Source organism: Anas acuta, chromosome 3, assembly GCF_963932015.1.
Source record: "Anas acuta chromosome 3, bAnaAcu1.1, whole genome shotgun sequence".
NCBI lineage: Eukaryota > Metazoa > Chordata > Aves > Anseriformes > Anatidae > Anas > Anas acuta.
In genome coordinates this window covers 111958075-111983980 of record NC_088981.1, presented here as the reverse complement: position 1 = coordinate 111983980, position 25906 = coordinate 111958075, and the positions used below count along the sequence as shown (strand labels likewise).

Below are 25906 nucleotides of genomic sequence, written 5' to 3'. Positions count from 1 at the left end.
GTTGGTTTAGGCCAGCTGCCCTAGTGATGTTTCTCTCCTCACTTTTTGCCCCCCCCCCCCTAGGAGGGTTAGAGAAAGGCCCAATGCTGTGCCACTGCTGCTCAGCAGTAGACACAACACTGGTGTGATACCACTGCTGTTCCAGCTACAAGTACAGAGTACGGCACTGTATGGGCTGCTGCCGGGAAAGTTAACATTCCAGCCAGCCCCAGTACAACCAGGTGTTGCAATTAACAGGATACCCATATTTTTCCCTGGACGTAGTGTTGGTTGCACGGCCTAGAGTAGACAGATATCAGAGCCCATTGTTTGGGTAGGTAAAATTGAATTATCTTGAATCAAGCTCGAAGCCAAAACTAGTTCTTGGGCAGAATATTAATTTTTCCATGTGTGAAGTCCCTCTGCTGCCTACAAAAGCCTCTAGGCTGTCATGCTCTGCAGGGCATCAGGAAGTGATTTAATTGTGAAAATGTTACTTGGCAAAGAAGCATTCTGGTGCTGCCTTGTGGTTAGTCTGCTTGGATTTTGGTGTCAAAAAATGTCTTTGCTAGACATGTAGGGATAGTAAGGTAATATTCTTCCCTAAGTCAATCCATGCTTTAGGGTATGGAAAAGAAGCACAGTTTCGGATGTGCAGCACCGATTGGAGTTTCCTCTCACAACTTTCATTCTACTGCAAAATTTTTCACAACTGGAAAAAGTCATCATATGCCAATTTATTTATTTAGCTACAGCTGAATTTTCATGTTTATTTTCAGCAGTGCTAAACTTGAGAAGCCCAAGTGCTCTCCTGTTTGCTTAAGCATCAGTGTTTACTTACAGTCCTTCAACCCCCATGAAAGATGTACGTGTATCCCTCGGATACTTTTGCTTCAGGTTGAGACCAATAACACATCATCTATTTGGGGTCTTTGAAGATTGTGTTGAACAATGGATTGATCAGAAAGAACATTCCGACCCTTGGGAATGTAAGTCGAGGTTTTTAATTTACTTCTTATTCATGCTGCAGCGTCCCTGGTCAGGGAACACGCAGACTGTTCCAATTAGTGGGCTATTGGAAGATCAAGCTATATTTAGCTTGAATTTATCTGGCTTCAACTAGTCTTCTGTGGGCAAGTTAGTAGTGGAACAAAGTATTTTGAGCAGTGGATTTTCCTTTCTCTGGTGTTGCTACATCAAGCTTTTGGTAAACTCTAATTAATGGGATCTGGACAGTGGTGTGAAAAGCTGTTCTCTAGCCTGTATACAGTTCCTTCTGGCCTTAATGCTTGGTAATCATCCCAGGACCTTTTCTCCTTCGAATTGTTGTTTTCAGTAGCCAGATATGAATAACGGGTATTGTAGGTATCCCCAGGCAGAGCAATCTGATTTAGCTGGCTCTTTGATGGCAGTTCCAAGAAAAATAAGATGGGATAATTGCATCAATGGACTCTTATTTGTGCCAACCTTCTTAATAAACCCTGCTATTCATTAGTAATAGTTTTGGTCCACATCACATCTTGGAGTGTTTTCCTTCCAGAAATACTCCCCTGACGTCGGTAGTTAATCCAGATTCCCAATGGTCTGAGAGAGCAGAGGTGGACTTAGGGTTCCCCTTGCCCGTCTAAATCACGTTAGATCCATGACACTGATGAGTGTCTCTGAGTGATTACTGTTTCCACCACTGAGGATTTATTTATTCTAGTTAATGATGCTTACTCATGCAACCTTTGATTCTGTTATGGGGTGGCTGAAAATCTCTTGCATTGCTGGGATGGTTGGCTTGGGAGTTCTGGGGCAGCCTGGATTTCCAGCTTAGCTTCTGCGTTATTACAAAATGTTATGTTAATCTCTGGCAGTCAGAGAGATATGGCAGAAAATCTCCCTTTATCTCCTGTACCGCAAGCTAAGTGCTGCTGTGCATAACAGGAATAGGACAGTAGAACAGGGGATTTTGACCTTTTTATCAAAATGCTGTCAAGCTACTTGAGCATAATATGTCAGGATCTGTTCAAAGATCTGCTGAAGACAAGATTTGAAGGCTGACTCGGCAGCGTGCTCATTAGTAGTAAAATTCTCACTGACTTAAAATGAGCTGCCAAGCAATAAATGTCTTGGAAGTACCTGTTCTTGGGACAAGTTTCACTGATATATATATATATATATATATATATATATATATAACTGATATATATATATATCAGTTTTACTGATCAGTGTATATATATCAGTTTATATGTATATATGATATGATCAGATGTATATATATCAGTATATATATCAGTTTTACTATATCAGTGATATATATATATATATCAGTTTTTATTAATATTTTTAATCTAGAAGAAACTGTTGAGACTAACTAGAGCTTTCCCTCAGGTGATCAAATAAGCTTTCAGTCTTGTTTTGTGCAAACAGAATAGATTGACCTGCCTTTTTCTTTTCAGAAGAGGAGTCATAGTATTAAATTTGTATTGATTTCTCTTTTGTTTGCTAGTAGGTGGAAGAACTAATTTAGTACACAGATGCATCCTTCAGGTTACAAGCTGTGTTGAAGTAACAGTTATTTGGGTCTGCTTCCCTTAATGAATGTGTGAAAACTCACCAAAAAAAAAAAAAAAAAAAGTTGAAAGATTTTTGGTTACTCAGACTTAAGCTGCAAATACAGAAATTAAATCTGTAAAAAAAAAAAAATAGTGGCTGGCATCTGAAACAGATACAAGACAACTTAATTGTGATGGTGACAAAGAAAAAGGCTGCAAAACTTTTATTACTATTATTTATTTATGTACTGACTCATTGGAGACAGTGCTTACCAGCCCTTAAAGCCCCATCTGGGACATGCTAATAGCCAGATAGTAGCTGGACACAAGGCTTTAGCCATCAGGGTTCTTCACATGAGTACATGCCATCGTGCAGCTCCCCACTGGGCTGTTCATGTTGTGTGGCTCCTCCTACAGCATTGCAGTTCTTGCTGCATCAGACCTGTTTTACGGTGAGACCCGTAGGAGTTGTGATGGTGTGAAGATGTGGGAGCATGGTGTGGGGCCCACAGGAAGCCTATTAACAGGTGCTGCCATGGAGATGTTCACATGGTCTTCGTCCCAAGGTGTTTGGGACATCAAGAGTTCGGTATGTGGCAATGGGAGATAACAGCTGCCAAAAGCATAGAGCAGAAGTTGATGAGATGTCCAAGATTGCTCTCCCAGTTATCTGGAGCTCTGTGGTTGTTTATCAGCAGCAGAAGGCAGTCTGTTTGTAGGACACTTTACCACTGAGGGTTTGCAAGGAATTATGGAATTTATTTCCTTGAGGGCATTTTTGCAATTAAGTGTCATTTGCGTATGCAAGATATGATGTGCCCGATGCATGCATGATCGCTTCCATCTAAAGGAATGTTAGTTGCCCTTCTTGCTGGACACAGTCCTGGATTATGTAAATTATAAAGCTGAATAAATAGCTGGCATGTGTTCCTGATCATGTGATCTACCACAAGATTCTTAAAAATAATGTGCTTTATGGCAATGGAAATGGAAATTGAGCCAGAGGGGAGAAAAGAGATGTGTTATGTGAGAAGCACTGTTGTTGCTTCTAGCTCTTCTATGACTACTAGTTCATAGGGAGATGAAAAATATACAGGAAAGTTGTGTAAGTACAGTCAGTGTGACTTTCAGCTGAAATATGCTCCAAATATAATTGACCCAGTGATGGAATAGTCACCTCTCTCCATAGATTACCTGAACTGCTGTCAGTCAGTCTTAATTTCTCCCAGTGCATAATTAGAAGACACATTGTAAGGCAAAAGCCTTACCACAGTTTTCAGCAGAAATATTTTCCCAATATTTTCTGTTCATCAAAATTTCTACATATTAAAAAAAAAAAAAAAAAAGAAATGTTAACAGCAGAAGAGAAACATAAAGGGAGACATTTGAAATACAGCTAGCATCTGCAAGCCTTTTTTTTTTTTTTCTTTAAATTATTTTCTGGAGATCTGACTCCAGAAGGCTGAACTGTTAAGACTTTCTAAAAGAGGCACTGCTAGAGGTATGCTTTGGTGAACATCTAGAAAAGAAGTCAATTTTCATCAGCGTGCCTACAAATGTTGGGACAAAATGAGATCAGTGATACTTGTTTACAGTTTTTAAAACAAGGTTATTTTTATTGGTGCAAGTAATATAAACCACGTAAACATCAGAAATAGAAAGAAAAATGTAATGGATTTTTCTCAGTTCTCTTATTCGCACACAGGTGTGACCATCCTAGTAGTAAATAAAAACTCTAAATTTGAAGGAACAACTTGGGCACTTGTAGAAAACTTTCTTTGTCCTGCTAAAGTCTGAAACTTCAGTCATCTTGCTTTTATTATTGAGATCATCTTGGCATGTATTTGACTCAGTTTCTGTGTAAGTTAAAAATAAAGACAATTTCAGTGTAACAAATTATTGATTTGGAAAATAGTATTTGAGGCAAGTTCCTTCTGAATTTCATCTTTTTTTTTTTTTTTTTTTTTTTTTTTTTTTTTTTTTTCTTTCTATTCTTTTCCTGGGCTACTCAGTGACCCTAAAGCTTTTCTTGCAGAATTGAGGTCTGTGTAATGATTTAGCCTTGTTCCTGTGGTGTTGCTTTGCCATTGTAAGATAATTGAGAGTCATCAATTTAGCTAGTTTTGAGGAAGATTTGGCCCACAAAGTATCCTGGGCAGGGTTGTTCTGACTGCACGTTGACATTCACTTCTGAGCCTGTGTTGTAGGGCTACTCAAGTAGGCACTCAGAAATACCCACTGAGTACTGGTTTAGTTAGGTTTTTCCCACCCAAAGTGTAACTTTGAATACACTGTCCCTGGCTGCATACCTTTGTAGCATCTTTCAGATACAGCATATGATTTTATTTTCTCAAATAACACACTTCCCAATACGTTAATTTATTTATTTAGTTTTTTAACAAAGATGCTCTAATGATAGGAAATGTTAGATTGATTTATGGATGAAAAGTATGTCATTGGCTTTATCACCAGACATAAGGAACAGTTTATGTATGTGCATGTATCAAAATACATTATATAGCCTTTATATGTGGGAAAAAACAGGGTAAATCTGTCCATGCAACATCAATAGAGGCTGTGCATAGAATAAGTTCTACTGTTTAATAGCTTTATGGGGCGTTAGGTATACAGAGCTATCAAAAATAAACAACCAACCCAATGAAGTGAAATATCTCTGGTAGGATTAAAATTCAACCATATGTGGCCAGTGGAAAAATTGTGATATCTGTTAAAGCGTGCATGGCTGGGGCTGCAGACTAATGAGGTTATTTGCTTCCTTCACTCATGTGAGAGAAAGATGAGGAAATGTGCAAACGAATTACTGTGTTCTAATTTTTTGTCGTCAAAGATACAGACAGTATCTTCTCAGAGAGGCTGAGATGAAGACAAACATTTGTTCCCAAAGGTTGACTGAAGAATTTTTAAAATGGAAACCAAGTGGAAGGGTGAAAATATGGAAACAATACAGAAAACAAATACCTAAAGCATTTTTCTTAGAAAAAATTGTGTTGATAAAACACACTGGAAGTGCCCAAGGCCAGGTTGGATGGGGCTTTGAGCAACCTGGTCTGGTGAGAGGTGTCCCTGCCCATGGCAGGGGGTTGGAACTGGATAGGCTTTGAAATCCTTTCTGACCAAACTATTCTATGATTCTATGATTTCCCTGATGGATGGGTTATGAGCTGAGCACCTCTGGAAATGTCCAGCCTGTTTCCCCATCGCATGGAGAGCACCTCACTACTGTTGTGGTGTTGCTCCCAGGTAAAATCAAAGGTGAGCTACAGGCATGGAAACCTTCCCCGTGGTAATTAAAAGTTTGAGCTGCTAGCATGACCTTGATAAAAGCAATTTTTAAAAGTCAAAGTCATCTTGCTCAGCACATTCACACTTTCTTTTTCCTGACCAGACAGCCACTGAAGGTGTAAATATAATGGAATCTGTCATCTTAATGTCATAGATTTTCCCCTTTTTTCATCAGTGTTAGCACAGACCCATGGGGAATGTGTAGTGTGAGCTCTGAGATCTCCCTCCTGCAGAGCAGCTCCCCCACCTCAGTTATCATCTGCATTGAGGAAATCCAAAAGGTACTTTTTCCAAACTACAAAAACACATATTTGAAGGGATAACACTGCTTCCCTCCCCAAACTTGTCCTCTTTATTGAACAAATCCTTAACCGAAATGTCAGGATTTTCATCACTGCAAAGTCTTTAATAGTCACCCCTTCAGCATAACTTCCAATTCATTTATTTAAAGATCAAAACAAAAAAAATAATTATCCAAAAGTACAGGCGATCACTTTTAATTTTATATATAGCATTTTGATACTGTTGGTATGAAATGTATGTTGTGTAAATTTAGATGTGTTTTGCTGGGAACTTTCAGAAAATTCTGATGCCTGCAATTGGCTTTTTATTTACATATTTATGTAAATATTAACTTAACTGTTTAGAGTGAGGGTTGCAAGATGAAAACCCAAGCCACATCCAGCTCAGAAAAAAAAAAAAAAATCACTTGGTCTCAACTCTGCATCTCACCATCCTCTTCCCTGGGACTCTCACATGAAGGCTCTCACATTTTCCCATGGGGAAATTTGGAGGAAATAGAGAAATTTGCAGCTGAGTGCTTTCCTCTCTTTTGTCAAGGGCTCATCTTTCCCTTCCTCAGCTCTATCAGTGATTGTGCAGCAGTATACAAGCCAAATGCAGTTGCCCTGGAAAAAAAAAAAAAGCATGTTTGTCTTGTCCTACTGCCGGGATGAGCCTGGTCTTACTCCGGGCTGTAGATGCGCTTTGTTCCCATGGGTTTTTGTGCTCACTGTGATACCACGGAGTGTGTTCGCTGATGGACAGGAAGAGGAAAGTGTCATTTGCACAAGAAGGTACATCGTTGGTACATTTTTGGTGTAGGTATTGTCTTCTTTCTGTATGTTCATTGACAGTTAAAAATATGACAAATATGACAAAATATGACAGAACAAAAAGGTTGACTGAATAAAACTGAAACCCTGCTGGAACCCTACTGAAACCCTTTCATGGAACCAGTCTTTTGTGGGAAAAAAAAAAAAAAAAGTCACCTCCAGTTCTGTTTTCTGGGTTCCAGCTATTATGAGCAGATATTTAGAGGGCCAGCTGATCAGCTGTTCCTCTCTTGTTTCATTTTTTCCTTGACACCTATATTAGTTCCAGGCCCTTCCCACATGAAATTTTGTATCTGAATAAAGGCATAAGTCAAAGTTCGTCTAAGCTGAACAAATTTTCATGCTTCCTAATTAATCCTCAGTGTTCCTCCTCTCCAGACTTGTCACATTCTCCTCTCTTTCTGCACCAAGACATGATTTTGGTGATTTGCCTCTGGCAATAAATACACTCTCAGATAATCACCTATCTTTTTTTTTTTTTTTTTTTTTTTCCCTTGGTTTTCTGTGCTATTTGGGATTTTATGAAATCTTTTTTTCATTGGGGTGTCTGTTCTGGTGTAGGATGTCATCACATACTAAGGAAAAATGTTTAAAGAAATTCTTCAGGGAGAATAATGGAAACATCTTTTTGTCTTAGCAAGTTAATGCATGATTTCACTTTTACAGTTGTGTAAAATGGCTGCACCATCTAAACATTTTATGCCAGTTGTATTGCACAGCCAAGTCTTTTATACTAAGAAGTATAAGAAGTGTTTTATTAGAAGGGTTTTATTTGTTTTCTTTTGAAATATGAGGTGATGTGACTTTTCCTATTATTATCTGATTTCTCTTTAGGGGAAAATGTCAGTGTGACTTGATTAAATTAACATTCTTGAGGCAACATTTCTGACTGTGAACTTTTCTCTGAAAAATCATCCATATGTACTGATCATCTTGAACTTTAGCATAAATTTGGCATGCACCAATTTTGCTGGCAAATTGTTAATTAAACAAATATTAATTATGTATAGCAAAATCATGAAAACCCAAGTGCAATCACAAGGGTGTAGACAAGGTACTACCTTATGTAGTATTCTCTGTAATGACTTGGAAATATAGAAATATTTCATCTGTATTTCAGGGCTCCTAAAAACTTGAGGAGATTGAAATGGGAAGCAGGCAGCCTGTAATTAAATGGTTGTTATCTTGGGTATAGTAAATTATTACTTAAATAATTTTAAAATTAATTTGGGGTGTAAGGAGATAATATTTTTCTTCAACCTCTGTGAGTTTTTAATTAAATCACAATTAAGAAAGCACGTCAAGGCAAATTTAAGAAAAGGTCAGCGAAGTACCTGTAAGTAATCATTGTTGCATGAATTCCTACCTCCTAGCTAATGAGTTTGTGAGGCAGGAATTGCATTTGTCTGACAAGCAAAATATTTCCATATTTTAAATGGTTTGCATTCCTTATAAGCTCATCCAAAAGCCCCCTGTGTCATGGTACCTCATTTATGAACTGTAATCTTGGGAAAACCTCTCTCTTTGGATATCTTGGTGTAGTTCCCTACTGAGTTGGGATTAATCCTGAGTCTGTGGAGGTACCCTTGTGTCAACCTTATCTATGGAGATTATGCACTATCTTGGATGGGATACCTGATTTCAGAAGCACTAAGTTTGAGGGAAATGGGTCCATTTCCTTACCCCTCACATGTTTTTGTATACTGTGGCACATGCTAGCACATGGAGACAGGGGTGGTAGTGGTGCCTCCCCATGAATTGTGTTTGATTGCTTTTATACTTATCAGCCCCCAGGCGAATTTTGTTGTTTGTCCCCAAGCTGGCAGTCAAGCTGAGCACAAAAGGGCTGTGAAGACAAAATTGCAATGTCCTTCATAATTTAATGGGCATTTCAATCATTTTCCAAAATAGAGCAGCTTAATATTATTGTCTTGTTAGTATTACCTCAATAATAAATCACACTGTCCACGTTCTGTGTAATATTACCCTAAGTTTGCTTTGTTGTTTCTCTGTGTTCACGCACATATATATGCATTCAGAAATCTACTACAAAGATTTCCTGAGTTCCTCAACAGCTGAAAAGCATTATTGATGCTACTGAACTCAAGATCTGGAGGAGTCTGCCTCTCTCAAAAGGCAATTAAGCATGTTTTCCCTCCCTTGAGACAATATAGGATGAACACATGGTCTTGCTATTGCATTTTGTGGAGGATTTGCACACTTCTCTATTTTCTACTTGGTGGCATTGCTTCTCAGCTCAGCTCTGAACCACTAAGCTGAGTTCATATTCTTCATCTTTACTTCTCAAGAGTGGAGGAAAATATCTCCTGAATGTTTGATTCAAACATGCCTTTGTCTCTTTCCAGTAGTTCTATAATGCTGTCTCTATACTTCACTTTTGCTATAAATGCTTAGGGGGAAAAACATCTTGCTCAATAGAAGTAGAAAACTTTTTTGTTTCTAAATTGAAATTCCAGCATGCCACTCCAGTCACTTTGATATGCATTCCATGTTTTTACTGGGTTTGATACAAGAGAGGGAATTTGCTCATGGTTTCTTTCCTTTTACACTCAAAATGTAATGGCAAAACACTTTTTTCCTAGAGAAGAGCTCAGTGACTTTGGAAATATGGATCACATCAGCTCCTACCAGCATATATGTGTGCAGATATGCAGTGTATGTATCATTTATGTTCACGACCTTGAAACAATCTAAACAAGTTCAGCAATGGCTAGTTAGCATCTGATACCCTGCCAGAAAACACCCGAGTCTTTCCTTAGTCTCTTTACTTCAGTATGAAGAAGCCTTAAGGGATTTGTTCTCAAAGTTGGGAAAACTTCAGCTAAACTTCCAGTAATTTTCATTTTTTTCCTTCTGTGCCTTCCAGAGGATACTATATTGAAATTGTGCACCTGCAATTGCGAAGAGTTTATCTGTTAAATCATTTTCTGCTTCTTGGAGAGATTTAGAGTTTTTCTTTGCGTTATAGGGTCCAGCCCTCTGTCTCAGAGCTGCCCATACCCCAGTAGAGATCATAACATGAATTCATCACCATTTAGAGAAAAAGATTGTGAACAGCAAGGGATTTCAAATACATAAGCAAACCTCTTTTGAACACTGGGAATTGTTAAGATGAAGGTTTATCCACCATCATGAGTTTGTGTGTTTCCAAATCTCTTATTCCTTTAGGAAGAAAATATTTTTGGAGTGTAACACTTCAGATTACACATTTTTATTGGAGCTCTACTCAGTTGTGATATGGGACATTAGGCTACCACAGTGTGAAGACTGTAAAATTAATCCACTGAGTGGAGAGGGCCCTCTTACTTGCACAGAAGTTTCTTCATCCCTCTGGTAGTATAACTTATACTGCAGTGGGAACCCCATAAAATAAAGGCTTAGATAAAAAGAACATTAGGTCTGTTTTTTTGGGCATGGTTTCTGGTTACATCTTCATCTATTTGTGCTGCAGTCACTCAGTTTTCTTCTTTGGTCTACATCTTTTAGTAAATATGATCTACTGTGGGTGTATTTCCTAAATTAATAGAGAGATTTTGGATGGAAAGGACCTTAAAATCAACCAATTCTAAGCCCCCTGCCATGGACAGGTACACCTCCACCATACCAGGTTGCCCAAAGCCCCATCCAGCCTGGCTTTAAGCACTTCCAGGGAGGGGACATCCACAGCTTCTCTCTGGCACCTCAGTGCCATTCTGCAATAATTTGTATTCAGTCGTCTAACATTAAGCCATTTCTCATAAAACACATAGACTGGGAAATTAAAAATTAATGTCAATATTTTCTCAGGACTGACTGACAGTCATAGCTTTTCACATCCATACCTGACTGTTACAGAGACAAAAATTGGCCATAGTCCAAAGACAAATATATTGCTTTCATCTGATTTAAGCTAGGGCTATATCTATTCTCAGTGATAGTGCTTCAGCCGGAGGATGTTGAAACAGCACAAGCTGAGTGCATCGGTACTAGGAAAATCTGTAAGATCACAGATAGTTTATTGGTCCTGATGTCATCCAGTACTTGGGTGCCATGAGAATCCTCTGGCCTCCAGAACAGCACGGTCACATCCAAAGTATCTTCTGGGAATGGTTTCTGGACAATGGTTGGAACTTGGTTTTGGAGAGCTTGTTTGCCCTGGTTGAAAATATTCCAGGGTCCACACAGTCAGCTTAAGTTTAGGTGAAGAATTTCCTAGTAGGAATGTGGCTGATGGAAACAGTCACCATGAAGTCTGAAAAGATTGGAAAGAGTGGAGGTAGATAAATATGAAGTGCAATATGCTCTTAGGAAATAAGTCCAAGGAACTGTTATTACGTTGTTTAAGCCCAGTTTATCTTGAATGAAGAACTGACCCATTAGAAGCTGGACATAGACCCTCATTCCCCTGCTGTCAAAAAGCTGAATGTGCTCTTAGATTGTGCCAGAGAAGTCTTTCAAAAATCACAGGAACATGAATCCCCCAGGTACATGATGTATGTAGCAACTCATCTTGGATGTAGTGTCTCACACCAAATGAAGATGGATAAACTAAAGCTGATCCTGAGAGTGATGAACTGTGACTTTCTTCAAAAAGAAAGAGAAGGTACTTCATTTATTTGGAAGGCAAAATGAAGGCTGAAATGGTATCAGATCCTGTAATACACTGGGGAAATAAATGCTGGAATGGGAAAAGACTTATCTAAGCTACAGGACAGATTCAGCATAATAACAAATAGGTATATACTCAGGGTGGACATTAGAGAAAGATTTCTATTCATCACTGAATAAGAATCAGGAAAAAGCCCATGGCAAAAGTAAAAGGAATGAATATCTAAGCCGTACAACAGAAAAGTACTGCAATCAGTTTGCATAACGTTTTCCTGCAATGCTGGGTGATGAGATCACCTAGTTCCAAACTTTCTCACTAATGCTGTGTCCTGTCTTCATCTGGATATGTATATAGCTCTATAAATCACATATTAAATACATTAATATTTATGTATATGATCTCAATATATACATCTTATATAAATGTTTGAATGCATATTTCAAGAAGATGCACTCTTTCACCTGTGATAGGGAAGCAAACGATGGGGCAAATTGCTTTTGGGAAGTGCCAATGCCCAGACACTGTAATTCTAGGTGAATCAGTGCAGGTCAGACAATCTCTTCCGCAAATGTCTCCTTCCTCATTTTTCCCTGCTTTCTACCATCAAGAAATAAGTTTATTACAGAGTGTTTTAGTAGTGATTGTAGTTTATCCAATAGCAGTTTTTATAAGAGCTTTAAAAATCCATCCACACAGTATGGATGACCTGGGAATCAGAGGCATAATAGACTGTTCCCTTTCTCTGAGGTTGCAAGAAAAATCTTTGCTTTTGCACAGGTTTGTGTATGTTAGGTACAGCTCCAGGTAACTTTTTTGTTTGTTTGTTTGTTTTTTGTCAGCAAGGCTAACTTTGAGGTATACTTATTGTTGCCTTCTCTACCTGTGTCATACAACTGGTTGTAATGCTGTACGATGGGGGATAAGTCATCTGAGGTGGATAGAAATCAGTCTCTGTTTTCCTTCTCCCTTTCCCCCAGTATTGTGGACTTGAGGAAAACAGGGACCCATGTGTGAAAGCACAACACAGCTACCACAAAGACATCGAGCTCCATCAATAACATAAAATTTTTGTCAATCCCTCTCTATCAACTCAAAAGGATGTAGCTGTACAAGTAGGCGTGCAAATACTAACCAACAGGATACCAACATGTTCAAAAACTAAGCAAGCAGGAGCAAAACTTAGAACCACAAAGCCGAAGTCTTATTATGTCTAAAGGATAGTGTTGGAGAGGTGATCAATGCACAACTAGGAATTTATCTATCTTAATTACAATTAAGATATGTTGCATGAAATCTTACCAAAACTGCTCGCTAAAACCATGGGGCAAGTTAGATTAGCTTAAAAAAACATATACAGGAATAACAAAGATTTTGTAGCTGAAACAATGGCAGGTAAAAACCCAAGTACATTATCTCCAGTGAAAGATGCACAGGGAAGTAATTTGCTGTCACAAACTGGAGCCATTCAAAACTGGAAATTTGGAGGTTCCATGTGATGAGGAAATAATGAGCATTTTGGAGAAAAGACAGGGAGAGGATTTTTGTGATGCCACCTGGTAAAGAGCCTGCGAACTGAGAATAAGGACCTTTTTTTGGATGTTTATTATTATTATTATCATCATCATCATCATCATTTATTTTTTATTTTGTTCATGTAGGAAGTAAAGTTCATATTCCTTTAAGTCCAGAACTTTGTTCAAGACATACTTGACTACCAACTTATCTGTGCTTATGGGAAAGGAGGTCAAACAGTTGCTGTTGATCATTTTGCAGTGGATTAACAGTGCCGTGTAACATTTAGAACACAGTAATTAGCAGCTCTGTGCTCTGTTATGAGTGATGCGAAATCATGCACTTGTGGAGAACCTCAGAGCAGAGAAGTGTGTGTGTGTGTGTGCATGTACACTCGCATGAGCAAACAAGACAAGTGGAATAATCCTATTGTGTGTAATATGATTGAGGCTGGACCAGCAGAGCTATTTGAAAACAGATCAAAGAAGCTTACTGAGATGATGTTACCTTCAGCAAGATGGTAGAAAAACATTAAAAAAAATCTTAAAGGGGAAAAATTGTTTTTAATCCTGATTTGAGTTCTCCATGAAAGAAATTACTACTTTTTTTGCAAAAGCCAAAGTCATCCATAACTCTGCATAACTCAAGGCATCCTTATTTTTATTAGCTATTAAGTGTAATAACATAGCTGTTAGCTGCATTAATGTACTTTGGAAGACTCTGACCCTCTCAGACAATAACATAAATATTAGTTCTTCTGATACTATTCCACAATTCAGTACTTTAGTGTAAGGCTAATTGTCCCTGAGCTGTTTTAAGAGCACAATATAGTATGAGTGTTCCAAAGTTAGTTTTAAACAGTACTAATTTTTATCTCCTGCTTTAAGAAAGGTGGAGAGGCTAAAGCTTGTCTAATATACTGGAAAATTAAAATAATATTTTTTTTATAAAAAGTGTCCCTTCTTAATGTGTGCAGTTTTGGGCACCACAAGTTAAGAAGGACATAAAACTATTAGAGAGTGTCCAGAGGAGGGAGACAAAGACAGTGAAGGGTCTAGAGGGGAAGGCATGTGAGGAGCAGCTGAGGTCCCTTGGTTTGTTCAGCCCAGAGCAGAGCAGGCCGAGGGGAGGCCTCATGGCGGCCTGCAGCTCCCTCACGAGGGGAGCGGAGGGGCAGGCGCTGAGCTCTGCTCTCTGGGGACAGCGACAGGACCCGAGGGGATGGCATGGAGCTGGGACAGGGCAGGGTCAGGCTGGGGGTTAGGGAAAGGTTCTGCACCCAGAGGTGGTCGGGCACTGGGACAGGCTCCCCAGGGCGGTGGTCACAGCACCGAGCCTGCTGGAGTTCAAGAAGCACTGGGACAATGCTCTCAGACATAGGGTCTGGTTTTGGGTGGTCCTGCGTGGAGCCAGAGGCTGGACTTCATGACCTTCGTGGATCCCTTCCAACTCAGGATACGTTATGATTCTATTAATTATTTTATTTTATTTTTATTTGCAATGAAAATGGTGAGAGTCTATGTGGGACTATGAGGGATGAAGGTGTGTTGTAATTTTCCAGTTCATCAGACTCATCAGACTATCACCAGTGTCTTTAATAATTCCATGTTAGCAAAATTAAGTGTTTGGAAAATTAAATATGGTGTGAAGATGCTACACTTTTTAGCAATTAAAAGATAAAATCATTGCTGAAATTGCTGGATGGTGTCTGCTTTCAAATTCAGATTAAATCCTTCTATGAAAGGGAATATTAAAACGGAATATTTTATTTATTTATTTGCAGAGGAGGGAGTCCAAACCAAGTCTGAGCAGTCAAGAATCAAACAGGAAGTTTCTTGTTTCAAATCCATCAAGAACTACATTTGGTTTGCTAACATACAAGCCTTGTGAGGCTAATCTCTGCCAACATGTGTTCGAAAACATTCTTAAACTGATAGTTTAAAGTAGAAAAAAGAAATGTACAATGCAAGTCGATAACAATCAAATACTGTTCCCTATTCTTTGAATTCCACTGTTTAAAACATTTCAAAATCCATTTCAAAATTATTCTCCTTGTTTAGACAGGTAACTCCTTTTTCCATGGTGGTTACATCAATATTTGTGTGTCATATGCCCTGCTTTTTCTTTTTTTTTTTTTTTTTTTTTTTTTTTTTTTTTATTATTATTTAATAAATGGTTAAATGGTTATAGTTATGTTGTTCAAAAAATATATCAAAACACCAAAAAAAAAAAAAAAAGTGTCACTTTTGTGGAAATGTTAGCCTCATTGCCTTCTTGTCCTCTCTAGCACAGGCAGGAAGCAATATTATTAACTTTTCAACACATTTTGGCACTGGTCAGCAGTCTGTCTTGAATAGTTTCCATTTCAGAATAAACAACTTTTTTGTGTGTGTTTTTTCTTTCTTATTTTAATATCTCATATTTTTCTGCAGCTCCGCTCATTTTGTGCCCTTTTTATTTTTTTCTAGATTCTTCACTGTATGATTCTCTCATTTTACGTGTGAGGGTCTGCCCACATTTACAACCCTACCAAAACAAATAGGGTCTGCTAGGCAAATAACCCTAATAGGTAATAAGTGCATTTTGTCATTTTTTTTTTTTCCCATGAGCACTGGAATTGGTGAAACTTGATTTCTTATTATTTTTCATCCCTAAATGCACATCTTCCTTCTAAATTAATCTTGCTATCTTCTGTTCATGCTTCCTAACCTTAGCAGATGTTGAAAGAGAAATTCTGTACACAGAAATATTGGAGTTTCTGCTGCCTGAGGTGTTTAGTGTCTCAGAGTGAGCACACTAAACATGTGCTCACTAATGTGGTTGATACCACATTAGGCTCTATCAATGACACAAGTGATGTTTTTTCCTCTTTTCTTTCCTGATTGTTGTGGTTCTGCATATCTTTTAATCTATGTCCCTACTCATTTTTCAAAACGTTGAAAAGGATATTCTTATATCATAGATTTCTACTAATTTATATTTTGAAGGGAATTAATAAGTTCAAAATTTATTGGTGGAAACTTGGGCAGTGCAATTGGTAGTCTTTTCCGTAAGAGATCAAGAAACAAGTTCAACTGCCTAATTTTCATTAGATTTTCAGAAGTAGTGTATATTCTCAGGGATAAAGAGATCAATAGAAGTGCTGAGGGAGCCTTTAACTTCTGAAATTTTAATTTCAAAATGTTGAGAAAACTATGTTTTTCCATTTTTCTTTTTTTTTTTTTTAACCTATTTCCTCTTTTGAATGCCTCCATGATGAAAGTGCTGTGTTCTGTTTATTTGTCTCATGTTTAAATATAAAAACCATATGGATGTTCAAAATTTAGATATTTAATATTTCATCAACTCATGCTAGGTGAGATGAATCTTAGCCTTCATATATGACACCTTTGTATGATACAATTAAGTCCAGAAGTCTGCTCATCTGTGTATGTTGTGCTGTTACTTTTTATTTAGTTATTTGCTTTGTACCTTTCATGTTCCTTCTCTTTGGAGACTGGGGACCACAGGTCAAAATCAGAAGATCCCAAAGTGCTGTCCTTGCCTGAGACGGGCTTTGTTGAAGTGAGACATACCCAGATGGTCAGAGTGAACTGTCAGCAAGTGGCCTACTTTAAAGACTTACCTTTGGTAAGTTCTGCAGGCCCAGGGGACAGAATTAATGGCTTGATTGATCACATAATTTTTGTATGCAGTAAGTTGAAAAAAATATTCCTATGGGCATGCTGTAGCAGACATTGCTTACATTTGCAGAAGTTGGTACAAGGTGTTTTGCAGGGATGTATATGGAAGAAGTTTGAACTAGGTCCAGTTTTACACCTAGTCCTCCACTCCTAGGAAATTGGAGAGTTTAGAGAACAGTTTGCTTGACAGGCATGGATTTTGTAGTGAGATGAAATGGCTTTTGGCAATAGTGAGACCTAAACTATCTGTTTATCTGCAGTAATTGATATAAGCTCAATGTACGTAGGTTCCATCTCAAGGCATAGCAAGGTGCCTGAGAGATTTTTGGTTGAGACATCTGAGAAAAATTGTTCTAGGTGAAAGAAACAAAGGAATTAAGGAATTCTCCATAGCTAGATGTGGTGGAACATGCACCCCTGTAGGCTCAGCTGGTTGTGGAGCAGTAGAGATAGCTGCTGTGCACAGGTTAGGAGAAAATCATATATCCATATCATATCCATACAATTTCTTTTTACATAGAAAATATTTTGCTTCACTTGAGGATTATGTATTAAGAATAATATATATATATGTGTATATATATATTTTAGGGGATGGAAGAATAAGAACATATTTTCCCTTTCTATCTGACTTAAGCTATTTGTCCAGAAGAATTGACACTACATGCAGTTACCTACAAGTAGAGGGAGAGAGCTCTGTTTTGATGAACAAAACTTACTGAAGTTTTCATGCTATCAGTTCCCTTGTAACTTTTCAAGAACTTACAGGAGACCAATTCATAACTTGAAGGTCAGAGCATTTATTAGTGAGAAATACAAGTTTAGTTTGTGTATTGACAAATAATAGTGGTAGTTTGGATACAAATTTTCAAATCTTGAAGGAAAGCTTCTGCACCAAGAAACTTGCAGCTAAAATATAAAGAGCAGGTGAAGACAGGCTGTTAGAGAAGTGTGAACTTGCCTTAGAGGCCAAAAGATCAAATTCTGATTTTTTATTTTCTTGCTTTGAACTGTGACTTGAGCCATACTGTTCACTTGAATGCTCAATTGAGAATTGCGCAGCACAGAGACAATTTCAAAGATAGGTATCCCAAATGAATGAAAAATTGGATTTTGGTGGTATATTGATATTTTAATCTGAAATCTGTGGATGAAAAGTATCTGTGAGGTTTTGGTAAGGATGCATATCATATGCATATTTTGATCCTTTTTACTTAAGAGTGCGGATTCTTTTCTTGGTTAGGACTGTTAATGTAAACATACTCTTTTCCTTCTCATATATTTGTTTAGCCATTCAGATATCTTCATCATCAAAAACAACAACAACAACAACAACACAACAACAACAAAACAAAAAACTGGACAACACTATTTCTAAATGTCACCACCTTCCGTCCTTCCTTTAATTTAGCTTCATGGTTCTTTATTTAGAACAGGGTCTTTCAAACTTCACCTTACCCAAGAGAGGACTTCATGGGTAGTTTTGAGATCAGCAGATTTCTGCTCTCTGGAAACGAGAAATTTTTGGATGTGTATTAAATTTGTTACTGGACAGTGCAAGAACTGCATAGAGTCCTGAGTTGCTTGCCATGTCTTCTCAAGCTATACAAATCCTTCTGCTAAATTATTGTGCATTGTTTTAAAACTCTGTATCTGCTCCTTCCCAGAAATCTGTAACCTCTCAAGAGCTTTCATTTTGATAGCAGCGGACTGACTGATGCACTTGCATCACCATCCTTTGCGGTGCAAGGCGTCTCAAGGGTTGGTCTTTGTGGGGAAGATCTCAATGTCAGGAGCGTTAGAGCTCATCCAAGTGACACATCAACAGGGAAGGGTTGGACATATGCACAATTGCTCCACTTGACAAATTGCGCCCAAGAATTAATATTTAAAATATCACCCAAAGTGGTACTAGTAGGTTTATCATAGTCAATGACTCAGTTAACGTGTTTTGGCAGCTAGAAGATGAGGCCCCAAGAAAGAATGGCACCCACCACCACTGAGCTCTTCTGTGCCTTAAGCTCTGCACTGGCATAGGATTAATTAATTCTGTCACGTGTCATGATGCATGACTTGGAGGTATACACAGCCTTGCCCTTTAATGAGCCCTGGCATTTACTTCTCAATGAGAGAGTGTGAGTGCCCTAAGAGTAATTAGGATGGACACATCCTGATGGATGAGGCTCTTTCACTCACATTCTCTTTTTTCCATTATGTGTAGCCAAGCTGAAGCTGCATAAGCAGAGTAAAAGTTTTATGCCAGCTGATCAGTGTGATGTTAAACATCAAGGCATGCTATTTTTTTTTTTTTTTACAACCGTTTGAATGAACAGGCTTGCAAGGCAACCTGAATTTGGCACATGGCCACAGTTACTCTGAACCAATGTTCCATGCGCTGCACCAAGAATACTGCACAGTGGTGGAAATGATTCAGTTCACAGGGGCTGCATTGTGCTTCATGCTGTTTGTTGAAAAAGTACATTACAGTGCTGATGTGTACCAGTAACCGAAGTCCTTCTATTCCAATAATATTTTTGAGGCTTTTATATTAAATTATTAATTCATTAAAAGGCTGCTCTAGAAATAGAAAATTTCTATGTACTGGTAGGCTGAAGGATGTTTTTCTTCTCTTCTCTTCTCTTCTCTTCTCTTCTCTTCTCTTCTCTTCTCTTCTCTTCTCTTCTCTTCTCTTCTCTTCTCTTCTCTTCTCTTCTCTTCTCTTCTCTTCTCTTCTCTTCTCTTCTCTTCTCTTCTCTTCTCTTCTCTTCTCTTCTCTTCTCTTCTCTTCTCTTCTCTTCTCTTCTCTTCTCTTCTCTTCTCTTTTCTCTTCTCTTTTTTTTTTAGTCCTTTTATTTTTCTTAAGAAAAAACCAACTATTCAGTCTTGTGTTATTGCAAGCATGCTCATTATTGACTTTTTGACTTTCATTTCTCTGTTCATGACAGTCTTGACATGAAAGGTAATATGCTAACTGGGTTCTTCCAAGCTTAGGAAGACCAGCAGTGTCTTGGTTCTCTCCAGCCAATAGACCATATCTGATCACTTATCTTCCAGCTATGACTTTTTTTTTTTCTTTCCCTCCAAGGTTCCTGGAAAAAATTGTCCCACAAATTGAAACTCAATGTCTTACACCTTCACTAAGCCCCGCTAAAGTAGTTCATCAGTCAGTTCACAACATTCGCATTGGTACCACATCCTAAGCCTATCCTGGTACACTCAAAATATTGTTATGGAACTCATATACACATATAAGAATTAATGACTAGTCCAATTAAAATAAGGCAAAAGCTTCTACTAGCACTATTAAAATGATACCCATGCATCCACAATCTAAATAATTTAATTAAAACTAAAGGTGTGAAATCACCAGTGTAATTAATAGCAATATACAGGCTACATTGTCTTATTGCTCTTACTCTTCTCCAAGCTACCTTCTCACCCTTGTGGTTGCCTGTGGTCGCCAGCTGAGGATCATCAAGTGCCAGTGCCTCAAGTTACCAGAACTGCTGTTGATGGCAATAGTTTGTTCACTTCAATTTTGTGGTTTGCTTGGGGGTATTTTATACTGTTGTTAGCAAGCTTCTTTTCCAGTGATCTATGATCCTGCACTATGCTAGGATTTTCGCTCACATATTGGACTTTTGCCTTTTATGATATGACTAAACCTTGCTAAATATGAACAAGTCCAAGGCTTAAAGCCTCTTAGCATGGTCTGTGGTTAAAAGAATAACCATCTGACCATTTGCATTTGCTGTTAGAGATCAGTCACCCGACTGCTTTGCTGCTATAGCATGCAAAGAAAGTCAAGACCAGTTAAGATGAGGGCTAAGATCAGGACTTGAGGTATGTGGCTTGCTGCTTGTTGCTGCTAATATCATATCACCAACACCACCTGCAGTAAAGTGGGGAATAAAATCCATTCTCTGCCACTGCTGCCTTTCGAGAGTTTGCCATAATTTCTGCAAAACATTTCTTGATATAGCGATAATCAAGAGATAAGTGACATGTCCCAGAAGGACATCAGTTTATAACTTCTAATGTATGACTTCATAGCAAATATCAACATATTCCTTAAAAGTGATTTTATAGGCCAGAAGCTTCAGTGGGAACCTGAAAGTCCAATTCTTCTGGTACTGCTTTGGAGGAGAACCATGCTCCTGTTTTCTCCTGTTGTCTTCCAAAGGTTCTTGGCCATTACACCATTACACCCATCTTTCCCTTTTCCTTCTTTTACCCTTTCTCTGTTTTTTCCAAGCCCTGACCCTTTTGTGATATACCACTCTCTTCAACCCTCACTAAATGCTGCTGCTTATCATTCTGCTATGTGTGGATGTGAATAAAGTGGAGGTGAGGAGAAATGGGACACTGTTGCATCTGCCTTTGGGACTCACTGCGTACAGAGCAGCCAGTTACCTTGGTCACCTCTTGAGGCTTTCAGGGGTGCAATACAGCATTGTTTTTTTTTTTTGGGGGGGGGGGCGGGTTGGAGCTTATCAGCCTGAGACTTTTTCTGACATCTGCAACTGTTTTGGCACACTGACAGTCTGGAAGACTGAAATCTTACCTAGTGTGAATTTTCTGTTTAGAAAAGCTTGTGTTTTTCACCTTTCTCTGCCCTGGTTCTTCACCCTGTAAATAAAAGATGGCTTTAACGATGAGCTTTTTCTGCAAAGCAGCTTCAAGTCAATTGAGCGTAAATCTCTGTGTTCCTGTTAATTCTTTAGTGGACAGTCCTGATGTCACTTGCCACCCAAGTTTTTTTGGTGCTGTAGCCTGGATTTTGTGTCAGCCAGAAAGTAACTCTGGAGTTCCATGATCCTTCCTTTTATACCCTGGGCTGGAGGATCTGACCCTTCCTTTTATACCCTTCCTTTTATACCCTGAGCTGGAGGATCTGTACCTGTGCAGAGCCAGGCAAAAGCTGGTGAGGCTGCAGGGTAACTGGAGGTGAGCTAACAGGTGCCAGTCTTTAACTTTGAACTGAGCTAAAGTGCATCATCCCTCTAACATATGCTTCCTAAACCCTGAAAAGGAGAAAACATGCTGCTTTTCTTTTCTATGTAGCCATCAGGGAATGATACTCAGCCTTTATGTGAGACTCTTCCCTGGCTCAGAAGAATCTCCTGATTTCTAGAAGCCACTTGCTTCCTTCTATCTTATTTTGACATCGTACAATCCCTTTTTATCTTTTACTTATGGGATACAACTCTACCACTTCTCAGGAAGTTCTATTTATTTATTTTTTTTTAAAGAAAAAATGTGTCTTAGTCTATATTGATTTTTGACAATAAAGCATCACTTGAATTAGCTATTTATGAAAAACTGTCAGTGACTTCTACAGCCTCTCAATCTCTATCTGATGGTAGGAAGGTAACAGGACTAGTCTCTGGTTACAGAGCAAGTACAAATGTTCCCTACAATATTATTTCCACATCCAGGAGTGGGTTAATTTTATTGTGTTACCCAGAAAAGTGCTTCTTGACCAGGCAGCTGATAAAAACGAACTGATTCTGTGAGCCAGAGTCATGTAGGATCACAAATTTGGCTTGGTGAGGGAAAATCTGGGACTCATTCTTGTATTTCAAAGTTGTAATTTATTTATTTATTTATTTATTTATTTATTTATTTATTTATTTATTTTAGGCTTTAAATTTCCTGTATTGTATTGTTTTATTTACTGTTGTGCAGGTTGAAAGTCAGGACTTCAGTTAATACAAAAATATTCTGACTTCTGGGTGGTAGTGATGATTTGCACACATATTCTCACTACAGCCCAGTTTAAAAAATGTCTGGATGTGATGGCAAACATGAATGAAATGCAATGCCAAAAGAAGCTTTTATTAACTCTTTGCAAGTACCCTTTAGGCTGGCAGATTTTTTTCCCCTTTTGCCAGAAAGCAAGAATCACTTGATGAGAAAACAAACCAAAATGACAACAACAGAAAACAAACCGAAACAAAATACAGAAAGCATATAAGCCTTCAAGTTTAAACGCCTCCTCGGTTTGGTGGCATGGGCAATAGGCAGGATTACAGCTGTGCTCGCAGGAGGGCTCCGGCAGCATGTGACATGTGGCTTGACAGAATTTGGCCGGCTCCGGCGGCTCTGGCTCACACCCCTGCCTCTGCGCTGGGGTCACTGCAGCTCTGACAGGCTGATGGACACAGACATAGGGGCTGCATGCTCTGGAAAGTGATTTTGGTGCTGTAAAGTGGAGGACCTGCAGTGGCACTGCTAGGGAGAGTGAGAGGAAAGGAGAGCACAGCCTCCACAGCCTGCCTGCCCAAGTCGGGAGCGAGGGGAAGGAGAGGGGTTGGCTTGTCCTGAGGGTCGGCGTGATTTTCCCCTCTCCCTCCTGAATGCTAGAACTTGAAACACCAAGGGCACTGTGGATTTATGCTTTTGCAGATTGCTCTGATCTGGACATTGAAAAAAAGCAGCTGTGGAGCTCTGGGGGGGATGCTCTGTACGGAGTTTGTGCATGAGGTATGTCCTGCTTCTCCTCTTGTTCTTGTAAGGGAAAATGCTGAAAGTGGAGGTGTGTGAGTGCAAAAAATGTAAGTGCAAAAATGCATGCAGATGTGTACAGGTGGATGTCTATACAGGTGCACTGTCTATATTCAATATATCCTTAATCCAGGTCTGTATTTATGGCAGCTTCACTAATAGTATCTCATAGAATCCTCTTGATTACCTTTCTACCTTTCTTCTCCTTCCTATGGAATAAATCATCCTAGGAATGAAGACTTTAGCATGTAGCCTTATGAAAGGTATTTGAGAATGTCAGAAAAAAAATATCTGAAAGTTTGATATTTAGTGTCTTTCTTTCTTTCTTTCTTTCTTTCTTTCTTTCTTTCTTTCTTTCTTTCTTTCTTTCTTTCTTTCTTTCTTTATTTCTTTCTCTTTCCTCTTTTTTACCATCCTTTTCTCCCTTTCTTTTTCTTTTTCTTCTTTCTTCTATTTCTTCCTTCTTCTCTCTCTCTCTCTCTTTCTCTCTTCCTCCTTCCCTCCCTCCCTCCCTCCTTCCCTCCTTCCTTCCTTCCTTCCTTCCTTCCTTCCTTCCTTCCTTCCTTGCTTCTCTCCTCCACCTCTTATGATGGTGTTAGTGTCACTGTGTGTGTGTGATATAACCAGAGATAATTTCATGATGTAACATGCCTAGGAGACAAAAAAGCCTTTTGATAAGTATTTTTTAGCATTTCTGGAGGTCTGTAAAGATCTGACACTAACTTTACTGCAAAATTTGGAATGAATTTGGAAAAGAACATATCATTTCTGTCTCTGAGCAACATGAGGAACATAAAATATTGATTGGATTGTTTGAATACAGATTATACAATTGATATTGATTTGATATTGACTACTGGTTGATTTTAAAGGACGAGATTGAAATGGACATCCCATAACACTCTCTTAGAACAAGAGAGAAAGTATTGGCAGAAATGGTGTGTTCACATCCCTTCTTCACAGCTTTGGCTGCTGTTCATGAGGAGGAGACGATCACCAGAAGCTGTAAGATGAAGTCAGCACAGGGATGTGATGGCACTTCATGCCAAACGGAAAACAAGCTCCTGGTATTTAGAAGAATTATTAAGTCATTTCAGTTGCAGAGTAGTGCTGAGGTACATCTGAGAGCCAGGCATCGTAATAGCCTAATTAGCCAGCAAATCCTAATATCTGCATGTAGTTTGGAAGGGAACAGGCTGTGTTTCTTTGCAGAGCTGGGTGTAGGAACTGTGTTAGCCTGGCTCACTGAAGTTTTTGGTGCCAAACTACTGGGTGCTGGTACACAGGCAGCACAGGGACAAAATTAACATCAGGCTCAGCCTGTAATAGGAGAGAGATTCAGCAGAGAGAGGGGGAAAGCAAGTTAGCATTTCCAAGCTGCATTCCTAAGCACTGACTCTCTATATGCACGCATGTCGATCACTGAGCCACTCTGATTAGGTTTGTGAGCTGGAGAATTGTTGCCTATATATTTACCCCAGGCTTATCATACAGCCTTAGTGTTTTATATAAGAACAGAACAGATGGGATTTTTATGCTGGTCAGCCAGAAAACCATTCTCCCTGGGACAGGATCAGGCCTTTGTGTGTCACCAGGGCACTTGTTTGATGGACAAACAGCCAGCAATGTTGAAGCAGAAGGGTAGGATCTCCTCTGCAATAGTCCAACACCTAAAAGTGTTCCAGGATGTTTCCTAATGTGAAATAACACTGAAGTGAGTTGGGACTGCCTTTCTATTTTTCTTTAGCTTGGCTTATGTGAAATGTCTTTCCTTGCTGCACGTTGTCCTGTAGTGCTACATTGGGGTGCTGCCCCCTGGTCAGCACCAAGTACCTGCTTAAAATTGTGCTGGATGGATGACTTAGCTTTGGTTTTGGTGATCCATGTGGTGTGGCTGTGACTTCTTTTCCTTTCTTTCTAGGCTGTCTGTGCTGATTACGTAGCTCCTATATGTGAGCAGCACGTGCTTTTTTTCACAAGGCAGCCTGTGGAAAGCAAGGAGTGTGAGACCTTTATGGCTGCAGGCTGTCAGTACCACAGAAATGTTCATATGCAATAAAACCTTTGCAGCCTATTCACATGCTATGAAATTTCTGCTCTGTTTTCTTTCCTTGAGTCTCAGGCTTAAAGGTACACCCTAATTCCTTCTGCAAGGGTAAAGGGGGCTAGTGCCAGGTATCTGGTGAGTGTAAGTCATCTCACCACCAGGACTCCCAGGAACATTATTTCAGGGATGTCCCAGCAAAAAATCTCAGCCCTGCCTGCCCTAGAAATGGAGCAGGGGTGCATGCCCTGAAATTTGTAGGCAGGAGGAATTCAGTCATGGATGTAAGTAAATCCTGGTGTGCCAGAGCACTCTGTGGAGATAGAGCAGGAACACACACCTTTTCCTCCTAATACATGTATGTTGGCTTTCAAAGCTGAAGAATTTTGCAATGAAGATACAAATGCAGAGATGAATATTTAATCCAAGCAAGGCCCCTGGTGTAATGTGTTCACCTTTGTGGGCAAGCTGTGAGTGAAATTTGGGTGCTGCCTCCCATGTCCCTTGGTGGGGGGTACTGGAAATGTACTCAGCTGTGGGCAGGGGCTGGGGTGTGGGGTGCTGCAGTAAGCTGGTGTGGTGGCAGCATATACCACATATATGTGGTGCTT

At 39.1% G+C, this 25906-nt stretch overlaps 1 protein-coding gene across 1 annotated transcript in view; it reads left to right on the top strand.

Annotated features, from left to right (window-relative positions):
• The first annotated feature begins 22821 nt into the window (after positions 1 to 22821).
• LOC137854847 (opsin-5-like) overlaps positions 22822 to 25906 on the top strand; it is a 36110-nt gene continuing 33025 nt past the window's right edge. The window contains exon 1 of the mRNA XM_068678781.1: positions 22822 to 23230. The gene's annotated coding sequence lies outside the window, so the exon portion shown is untranslated. The remainder of the gene's footprint in view (positions 23231 to 25906) is intronic.